Raw genomic sequence first — 11,323 nt, 5'->3', positions numbered from 1 at the left:
TGTGAATGCAGATGATATATAAACTGAAGCCGAAAACCGTAATAAACGACTGAAGATCAATTATTAAAGTTTCAACTAGCCACACTGTATTTATTTATTTATTAATGATCATTACTAGGAATTTTCGGAGTTTAGTTTTAGCTTTTATTTGTGCCCAGATTACTTTCATTACCTAAGAAAGGGCTATTTTTCGCTTGTCGAATCGAGCTGCCGTTTTCTCGGATTTTTCTGTCATGTGAACTATCTAGTCGTGAATTCTCTGTCTAAAACTGCGTAAATTACTTTGTAGGGTGTATATAATGAGCTGTTTATTGTTTTACTGAAACAACACGTCACAAACTGTATGTAGACTGCGTCTTCATCGACAATCCTTGAGCGTAATTAAGATGCAGCACAATGTACTTCATGCATCCTTGTCAGTTGCACCCTCATGCGAATGGAGATTTTCTAGGCAAATAGGCTGCGTGATTTAAATTATTTTGGTTCCAGAACCGGCAGCGGTGCACTCGGAAAGGAGAAGGAGGGGGGATTTGATTTTGAATACAACTTGCGCAATTTGTCCAGAGGCAACAGTATACCACGGAAGTCGTTATCTTATCTAGAGATAGCAAACCGGTTATCACAAGCAGGTTGTAGCCAGAACCGACTCTGCCGCACTACTCTCGTTGTGGCCGCTGCTGCCGCGCGCGCGCACACACGCACACACACACACACACACACACACACACACACACACAAGCAGACGTGCGCTGGATGGACGACAGTGCCAAGCGGCGTGTTCTGAGCAACAGTACAGAACGACGTCGATTGCCACGTTCTGTACGGGAGCTCAGAACACGCCGGCCAGCCCTCAACCCTCTGAACGTCGCTGGACTCCATGTACTCCAAGTGTTCCCGGTGTAGCTCTCGCTGAACTCCGTGTGCCCCTCCAGAGTTTCTCCTGCTGAACAACGTACCTGAAACATGCATCAAACAGGACATCTGCTGCTAAAAACGATCTCTTGGCTTCTCCACACCCGATTAGACGGTCTGATTGTTGTTTGCATGTCGCATGACATAAATTACAGACTTTGTCTTCAACTGATACCGTCATGGACTTCGGCACTTGAAGGGCAGTATTTTCGAAATTGGCCAATAGTGGTTTACATATATACGAATTTGCTGCATTAGCGGAAACGGCGTATTTGAAGAAATTGTAAAATATTGTGGAACCACGGCTGGTAAAACTAATTGGTCTTATTTTCTGAGAATGTGAACACTTCGGATTCGACATAACTATAACTGATACATTTATTGAAATACACAGGTCAGTAAACTACATTTTCGATACATGCTATGTTTGAGTTTGTTGCTAAAATTGGCATAATTGAGGATGGATATAGCAGGCCGGGGTGGCCGAGCGGTTCTCGGTGCTACAGTCTGGAACTGCGCGACCGCTACGGTCGCAGGTTCGAATCCTGCCTCGGGCATGGATGTGTGCTGTCCTTCGGTTAGTTAGGTTTAAGTAGTTCTAAGTTCTAGAGGACTGATGACCTCAGAAGTTAAGTCCCATAGTGCTCAGAGCCATTTGAACCATTTTTGAGGATGGAGAATAAGTCATCAAAACATATAGTTATTTATAAGTATTAATATTAGTGACTGATAAGGGCTGGTTTTTCTCTTTGTAACAAACGCTGCAAAGCCTTAAAAACCCCTGATATTCATTTTGAAACAGCCGATTTTTCTGTCAAGGGAGGTGACACGCATTGGTGATGCAGTGGTGCTGTTGGGGGATTGCTCTATTGTGAAGGATAGTGGCTAAGCCCGTACCTTACGGAGGAATGGCGACGGCAGTTACCGCTGAAATAACCAGTTTTTGGTTATATCGTGCTTCTTGCGCCAATTTAACCTGGCTATTAAAACCGCTCAAAATATGCAGTTTCAGAAATAACAGATTTTCGGTTTTTTATTGCTGTTATTTCCAGTAATAATCGTATAAGTCGAACAAAGACTGAACAATTCTGGCTGATTCTGTTTCAACATACACAGAATCGAAATACTAAAGTAAACAGCCAAATAAAAGCTAACTTAGTCTGTCCAACGTTCACTGCTTTTTTCGAAAAGTGATAAGTAGTTAATTAGTAAAGAAAATCACCAGTATTCTCCCATCGGTTCTAGTTTTTTGAAGCTCTGCTAAAAAATCATACTGGATTCAGGAGTCATAGTACTCTTTGGAATTAGCAAGAATCAGTGCTAAACCGTGAAAACTGTGACTGAAGGACTATTTTTCATGTTAATTTGTCCATTTTCAAGACAGCTACATTCTATTTCTAATGTATACTATGAATGAACAGTTGTTAAGTTTTCAATTTATCGCTGTTATTTAGTATTGCTTTCCTTATTCATCATGTCAAAGAAATTGTAGAGTAATGTTTAATCTTTTAAAGCAAATGAAACATAGTACTTCAATGTTATGTCACTTCTTAAAAATGATTCCATGCTACGGTTGGTGCTATTCCTCAACACAACGGATGTCAGGTGACGATAACAAGAAATTACCGTATGGACCAGATGCACGTACACCAGTATCTTAAGCCACGACACACTACTCCAGGGAGATTATTGTCTCAGCAATGCTGTATCACTTCTTCCGCTATGTATTTGTTGCTCATTTCTGTAGGAATTGTTAGTCAAATAACACCGAGCACTTTTCCCATTGTAAGCTTATTTGTCCGTCGTTGACATATAAGACTGCAAACCTTCTTTCCTTCCCGTCTGGGCAAGCTGTGTAGTGACTAGAGTACATGTGAAGCTTACTGGGACAGGGTAAATGCTAGCTACAATAAAGTCGATAATTCGATTTTAATATTGGCATTTTAATTTGATATTCCCCACAACTGACAAAATTTACAAAAAAAAATGTGAATGTCTTTGTCCAAGCACACACTCCTGAGAATGGTACATTAACAATTTGCAATTACTCGCCCCTATTACCGGCAGCTTCGTTGATAAATACACGGCACCTCGCAAGGATAACTACCAGATCGAGAATATTAGGTAAGTTGTTGGAAGTGGTTAAGCGTTGGTGAAAATCTCGCTTCTGAGCACACAAACAGCTCTAACCGCAGGACTATGGACGGAACACACGTTGGTGCAGTGCTGCGATACACACCGTATATGTCCCTTCGAAATCGATGGCCAAGACGCCGTCTCCAAGTCCGTACCGCTCGATGGCTGAAGGCAAAGTCCACTCTCTCTCCACAATTCTCCCGTCTTCTCCGCGTACGGAAACGCGGCGGAAGAATACTCAGTTTCGGCCAATGTCGAACGCTCTATCATCGAAGAAATCCCTCCACTGAGATCTACCCAATGATCGAGTAGGTCATAACGCCCCTAGGCAATCGAAATTCCCGTCTTCGCCACGTGTTGCCCAGCACAGGTGGCTCCGGATGCCGGGCTACACCCAAAAGCGCCGTATTGTCCCGCGCTTCCAGTGACCGCTACCTGCCGCCCACGGAGGCCCGGAGAGCTACGGCCATCTGCAGACTTTACATTCCACAATTCTCAACTTCCGACACTTTTCACCAACGCTTTAATTTAGAAGCTCAATCATGCAGACATGCAGGGAATATTGCTCGAGAGTGCCTCATATTTATCATAATTCAATAGAGTCACGATCTGATGGCCTTGCCGGTCCCTTTATTATTAATACTAATGTTGGTAAGCTAACGTGAAAGTGCCCATGTCCTGGCACCTTACACCATTTTCCATAACAATGCCGATTTTATTGCTTAAAAAAAAAAAAAAAAAAAAAAAAAGCTTCTGCACTGCTTCTATGACTAATTGATGTTTCGGTTTTGTTTGAAAAATACCTGTTATAATCTAGACCAGACAAATACCGAAATATACCGGTTATTCCGAACTAAAATACAGGTATCTGTTTTAACCGGTCGGTTTTTCGCATCCCTACACAGAGTGAGTCGGCGATCGGCGAGTGCTGTGCGTCGCCATTGGCCGTTAACCCGGCCTGCCCTGGGGGCCCGCCCCCCTTTTGTGTGGCCGGGGACCCCCGGCGGCAGCTGCCAACCGCTGCAGTGCGCAGGGGGCACTCCAAAGAAAACACCACCCGGCCTGTCCTCACTAATGGCGTTCCACGGTATCGGTCTCTGAATTTAACTAACAAAGATTTGAGCGGCGTTCATGCACGCTACTGCAGTGACGTCACAGCTAGTGTCTTTCTGCTGTGGCAGCACCAGCTGCCGTTCACAAAGAACACCACAAATTCTGACTACAGGCTAAACCTTCAATATGGCGTCAGGTGATTCGGGCGGGTATTAAGGCTAGTTTACACGACGAAACTAGCTGTGAAACCATGGTTCGAAACTGCGCTACCGTCCGCTGCACATGCGCGGCGCGTTGTTGCGCCATTCGCTGACGAAACTTGATAGTTTCGGCTTGTTCCCACTTTTTGGTGACGCGAAACTAGTAGTTGCGCGTGGTTTGAGGCTAGCTGTCGTGAAGCAGGGAACGTTTGCCTGATATCTGCGCTACCCAGAGATGTTTGTCGGATTACATTGACGATGACTACAAAAACGATCAGCGGTGTGTTGCCGGACTGGAGGTAGTCCTAAGCGACCTGAACGGGGCAGGTTGACAACGTTTGAGCTGCAGACTAAAATTAATTCCATTACAAACACATACAGAAATGAGCTGCGAAAATTACAAGCAACTGAAACATCTCATATGCAAAGGAGAAGATCTACTGTAGAGGCGAATACCAGTCCTTACTCACAAAAAAAAGTGATCTGTGGTTTCAGCGTTATAGCATTTCTTCCTGGTCGAATCATTAACTCTATCAAGACGAAACGAGAAATGTTCCGGTGAATGTTAACTTGGAACTGGTGGTTCACTGAACTTATCCCAAAAATTCAATGAGCTGAATATCTCCACAACTTGTCATCCAGCGTAGCCTTCTATTTCTGGAATATCTGTAGCATTGTGTCGAAAATATGTCCGAAGCCAAGAGAAAGCCGTTTGTCATTATTATACCAAGCGTGAACTCAATAATCAAGTTCGTCTTCTGTCTTACCAGTAGCGTATTTTATTCGACGATCATATTTGAACGTCCAGATTTTTCAGTTGCTTATCGAAGCACCTTCGCTGTGACGTCAACATGTTCAATAAGTGATCTCCGAATTTGACTCCGTTTTGTTGGATATAACATAATAATGAAGCATTTCGTACAGAGAAACACGCTGTTTCTCAAAGACACGTTCAAACTCGTAGAGTCGTCTTTCAAAACTGTGCGTGCAACGTAGCGTATATGAGCTTAAATAACACGAGGAGACCTGCAGTGTCATGGTGAGCCATACCTGGATTGAATCCTCGCGTCGTGAAAATCACCATTGGTCTGGCACGTTGGCGCTGTTTAAGTATGGCTTCCAGACTGTTCCCAGCGTCATTCGCCAAGGCAAATGCGGCACTAATTCCCCATCTCCCACCTCTGAAACAACAACACACAAACACTTAACAGGGGAAAACACAGAACAACAGCTACTCGACACCCTTGTAAATTCGTTGGAGCCGTCATATTCTTACAGTAAGTTTACCTAACGCCATACACACAGTCTGTTTCAGGAGGAACAGTTAATATTTTAGGAGGTGGTAGCACAGAATAATTCGAATAAAACATTCCATATGAGACATGTCCAATTTTTATTTGTTACAGATAGTCAGCTGCATATACAGGTAAGTTCTGATTTGGCTTGTTGGTACTCCATTTACTATGGCTCCGTTCATCGTTTGTGAGGTTGTTCTCGAGTTTATATCGTTAGATTTTTCAACTGTCTTTGTCATTATGATTTGCTGGTCACTTGTACCGTAGTGCTTAAACTTGCCGTACGTATTTACAGCTACCAAGTGCGCCGATATAGTATTTGTGAGCGCGTTTTCTGACTAAAATGCTGCTGCTGCTTGCAGAAAGAACAACAGGCGTTTTCCTAATCACAGAGTATCAGATTTATGGTGTTTCACTATACTGCGTGAGACTGGTGCAGTGGCCAACAGTCGTATCTCATCTGAAAGTGCATAGTAACAGAGAGTAGATAGAATAGCAGACGGTATTCCGATGGTAGAACGTAGTGCTTCCACAGACACAGACTTTCTGCACGTATCCTTGTCCCACATAACAAGAATAGGCAGGGCATTACGTACGCATGTCTTACATCCTTAGCTGTTACAGAAGATTTAGTACTTTCGTCGAGTAGTGAAATTAATGCTGTTAACTGATGAAGCTACATTCACTCGCGATGATATCAGTAACACTCGTAACTCACGTCGGTGGTACCACGAAAACCCACTAGCCTTCATCGAGACATATTTTCAAGAACGGTTCACTGCGGTGCATCGCGGTGTGGTGTGATGGGCGATCAGTTGTTTGGGTCTGTTGTGTTAGCTCATCGTCACGTCTAGACTTTCTCGAAAACTAATTTCCAGCATGACTGGCAGAGATTCCTTTCGCTACAAGGATGGCTGTGTTCTTCCAGCATGACGGGACCTGGTGCGTTCTGCTCATCAGGTGTCTCGCCATCTGCATCTAATGTTACATGGAAGATGAACCGTCAGAAATGGTCCCGTTTCTTGGCCAGCCAGGTCCGCAGAATTATCCTTTAGAGTTTTGCTGTTGGGGATGTTAGAGAGGCGAAATCTACAGAAAAAAAAGAAACAGAAAGAAGAGACAAGAGACGAATTGATAGTTGGGATTGTGAATAGTGTCGCCCCATAAATGAACACCAAGACGATCCCTTGAAGTAGCAGGTGAAATTTACGGTAATCACCTTTGAACTTAATCACTTGCCTTTTCATCTTGTATCTTTGGAACCTTGAAAGTTGGACACGTATTGTAGAGAATGTATTACTGGAATCAGTCCATTCTACACGTCCTAAAATATTTAATATTTCTCCTCAAAAACGCTGTATAATACTTGTTAAATACGTGATGAGCAAAACTTCAGGAGAGAACCATAAAATTCCACAACAGACAGCAGCGACGAGTCCCACATGGCCCTGAAACAATTACGAAACTAAGCTGTTTAAATAATACAAAACGTGTCGAACGCTAGCATCCATCTTCAGGATTCCGAATATTTACCTGCGAGTTGAGCACACACTGGGGAAAGACTCACAGTCGACCGCCAGCGCAGTTGTGTGCTCCTGTCCTCCAGCCACAGCGTTGAGAGTGCCATCCGCCGCGACCGAGTTTTGAACCAGAGCGTGTTCAGATAGCCGTTCTGGTATCAAAGCTCAGTTCGCGGAAGACCGCAATCGGCGATACGACCGAGGGGTCTGCAGTGACGTCCTGTCGAGAGTGCGTCCCCAGAAAACTAGTTGTGCTGGAAGTCTTGCTGGTGTTTTAGCTTGTCTTGTGCAGCGGCTGAACGAGTCCTGGAGTCCTAAAACGCCCCAACAGGTAGTGTGGTCAATGGGACAGCGGCAGAAGGTGAATTTTCCCGCCTCTGCGAGGAGGCCAAGGTCGGGAGGGCCCAAATATGGGGATGGCCGCCCGCCGCCGACTGGGTATTGGACCAGGACGGCTCGAGATGGCAGCATTCTGGTGCCAAAGCCCAGTTGGCGGAAGGTGGCATCATGCCATTTCCAGGAAAATGTAGATAAGATGTTCTGGAGGAGTTGATGTTTTAGTCAGTCTTGTGCAGCGGCTTAACGAGAGGTGGGGTCGTCAAACGCCCCAACAGGTGTCCTGGACAGTGGCAGTCTGCGAGAAGCCCAGTGGCGCGAGGGTCCAATCAGAGGGGCGGTCACCGGCAGCCGACTGGGTGTTGGACCAGAGCGGCTCGAGACAGTAGCGTTCTGGAGCCAAAACCCAGTTGGCGGACGGCGGCCTGACGCAATTCCCAGGAAAATGCAGATACGAGATCTGTTCAAAAAATTCCGGAACATTGGTAATTTCGCGCCAATGGCGTGTCGGAGTGAAATGCGGTTGGCATCCACGCACAATCCTGTGTTTAATGTGCGACTGCCAGAAGTCTAATTGTTGTATGTCTGCTAGTTATTGTTCAGTGCTGCTTTGAGTAGAACGTTGTGTCGCGCAGTTGGCGAATTTCGATAGGGCAGAGTTATAGAAGCAACGCGTCTGCATTATATTTTGCGTGAAACTCAAGAAAAACCTTACAGAGACACACCAAATGATGCAGGAAGCCTAAAGTGACGACTACTTAAGCCGTAATCGGTGTTACGAATGGTTCACACCGTAAAAATGGCCAGGCGGAAGTTAAACATGATCCTCGCTCAGGATGCGTTTCGACGCCTACCGACGACGCTCAGGTCAGTAACGCCACGAAATTGAGTGCCAATCGAAGACTGACTGTCGAAACGATTGCAGCAGAATGTAATAGTGCAGTTGGATCATGTCATGAAAACCTGACACATCATTTTGGAATGCCTCATGTTGCCGCCAAGTTCTTTCCACAGCTCGCGATTCAAGACGATAGTGCGTGACCATTGCACAAAAAACGAAATAAACGAAAACATTGTGCCGCCCCATCCCTCACACTCTCCAGACCTGACTCCTGCGGACTTTTTTTTTTATTTCCAAAGTCGAAAACCCTGTAGAAAGACCGAAGATTTGCAACGATAGACGAGATAAAAGAAAATTCGCAGACGTCGCTTCGCGAGATCCAGCAAGAGGTGTACCAAGACTACTTCCGATAGTGGAAGCGGCGTTGGGAGCGGTGTATCAATTGTGGAGGAGAGTATTTCGAAGGAGATCATGCACAATAAGTAAACGGTAAGCGTAGAAAATTTTGTGGACAAAGTTCCGGAATTTTTTGAACAGACCTCGTAAGATGTGCTGCAGGACTAGCAGATGTTTGGGCCGCGCTTGTGCAGCGGCTTAACGAGTCCTAGGGTAGACAAATGCCCCATCAGGTAGCCTGGACGGTGGAACAGCGGCAGCAGGTGAATTTCCTCTCCTCTGCAGGAAGCCCATGATCGGGAGGGGCCAAATATGGGAATGGCCACCCGCCGCCGACTGGGTGTTGGACCAGAGCGGCTCGAGACGGCAGCGTCCTGGTGCCAAAACCCAGTTGGCGGAAGGCGGCCTCACATGACACTACCTCTGTCTGGTCACAAGCGTCTCTGACTGGCTATACAAACACTTGTGGACACAGCGGCGAGAGCTGACGTAGCTGCCAGTTACAACAAAAGTGGAAAACATCTCGACTACCGTCACAAATTGCTTCTCGAAGTAGTCAGGCAGTAACCGCCACCTAGCAGCCACAAACACCTTTCAATAAGTGACGACCCTAATATCTTTTTACAGCCATTAATATATTGTATCGAATAGCGTCTTTTTAGGTGCTTCAAAGTTGATGTTTCTTCTGCACGTTTATGAACGAAAAAGTTTGCTGAGTGCAGGGCCGATTCTATAGTTTTCCCCACAAGCGATACATCATTTGACCTTCCGCCTCCGTCAGACTTGTCTTTCTTTGTGCTCTTGATAAGCACTCCGTCTTCAGGCCACAAGTGGCCTATCGGGACCATCCGACCGGCGTGTCATCCTCAGTGGAGGATGCGGATAGGAAGGGCATGTGGTCAGCACACCGCTCTCCCGGTCGTTACGATGGTATTCTTGACCGAAGCTGCTACTAATCGGTCGAGTGGCTCCTCAATTGGCATCACGAGGCTGAGTGAACCCCGAAAAATGGCAACAGTGCATGGTGGCCCAGATGGTCACCCATCCAAGTGCCGGCCAAGCCCGACAGCGCTTAACTTCGGTGATCTCACGGGAACCGGTGTATCCACTGCGACAAGGCCGTTGCCCGCTCTTGATAAGACCTTTAAAAAATACAACTAAATCTTGTGATCCTGGAAGTGGGGTGTTTTCTCTTTTTAAATGAGTACATCATAGACATTATTACGTTACAGAAGTAAATTTCTAAATTTCATTGTGCTGCTACATATTAAAAGAATAAAGAAGTCGTTTACTGGTGACGATCTGCCACTGACTTCAGTACGACGTTACCACAAATGTACTTGAAATGTAAACTTCTCTGCTGAATTGTCGTTCAATTGGTCTCAAATTTCATCCATAGCAACCTTACCTTCCTCTACGTTTAGGACTGTACACGCGTGATGGGGCAAAAGAACATTTTGCTGCTGATTTAAGGCGGCATCTGACGTGCCAATATGGTCTAAGATGAATAAGTCAAACACAGCCTGTGGCTTGGTTGCTAAGGTCACCTAATTCCAGTCTTTTGGGTTTTTCTGTGTTCGGTCATCTCAGATGCGGACTATTCAGCACTTCAATTAGCGAACTGGAGCAGCAAACTGGAAGGTCTCGTCAACATTTACGAGATGGTTCCGGTGTGTTTAAAAGAATTTGCACTTCATTGTAAAGACGAGGGCGGTGTTGGCTCCAAATGTGAGAGCGATATGTGAAGCACCACCGCCTTTCGCAGGCAAGAGTGTACAGTTATTTCTGATATGCGGGGTGATCCCGTGAATGTTGCAGTCTTTCAGGGAAGGTCGAGAAGGATAAAAGCATCAATCTGAAGTACGCGACCCTGTTCCGGAAACGACGGAGTCGAAAGGTTAAGCGAAGATCCCCCTGACAACTCTGACAGTGGAATAAATGTACCGGTACTGTTGTTGCAACTTTCAGAGGTTGTACTATCGACCAAAAACGAAAAAAAAAATCCAGCAAATATGGGCTCTAAGATGCATATCGTATGAGCTATGAGCACTCGTTCATCCTCGTTGCTGTGAAATACGTGGCGTCTACTGAACACATGCTTCATTATTTCCTGCACATGGTACGTACAACTGCAAACACGCTATAACAAACACGTCTGGGCTGTCATACTCAAAATATAAACTGAAAGTAAACCACGAAATGCATAAATCCACTTCGTTGGTGGCACTAAAGCTTTTCCTTTTCTCGCTTGTACACTTACTGGTTGGCTGAAAGGAAATGGTTTGCGAATTCCCATAGAGTTGAGATTGAATTGATCCAGAAACTGATGGCACAATTGCACTGGACTATGAGAGTATATCCCTGACAACTTGGAACAAATAGAAATCAAAGGTATAAAATTAACAGCAGAACTCATAAAATGAATATTTCGAGAGTCCATTAAATTATGAATAATCAAAACTGCAATGGACTTCAGATTATGGAATAGGTGCATAGTTATGCAAATTGTGAAATACGAGGGTAATCTCAAAAGTAAGGTCTCCAATTTTTTTATAAGTACATAGACCTGTTTATTTCTGTCGATGCATTTTTGTAGACGCTGTGGCAGTTTTTGTATGCCCATATGATATCAGC

The 11,323-nt window shown here is 45.0% G+C and overlaps 1 pseudogene; it reads right to left on the bottom strand.

Moving 5' to 3' along the window:
• Nucleotides 1-9,698: 9,698 nt before the first annotated feature.
• LOC126485431 (5S ribosomal RNA) lies at nucleotides 9,699-9,816 on the bottom strand (annotated as a pseudogene).
• Between the last annotated feature and the right edge of the window lie 1,507 nt (nucleotides 9,817-11,323).

This window comes from Schistocerca serialis, chromosome 6 (assembly GCF_023864345.2).
Source record: "Schistocerca serialis cubense isolate TAMUIC-IGC-003099 chromosome 6, iqSchSeri2.2, whole genome shotgun sequence".
NCBI lineage: Eukaryota > Metazoa > Arthropoda > Insecta > Orthoptera > Acrididae > Schistocerca > Schistocerca serialis.
This window is presented reverse-complemented; position numbering and strand designations above follow the sequence as displayed.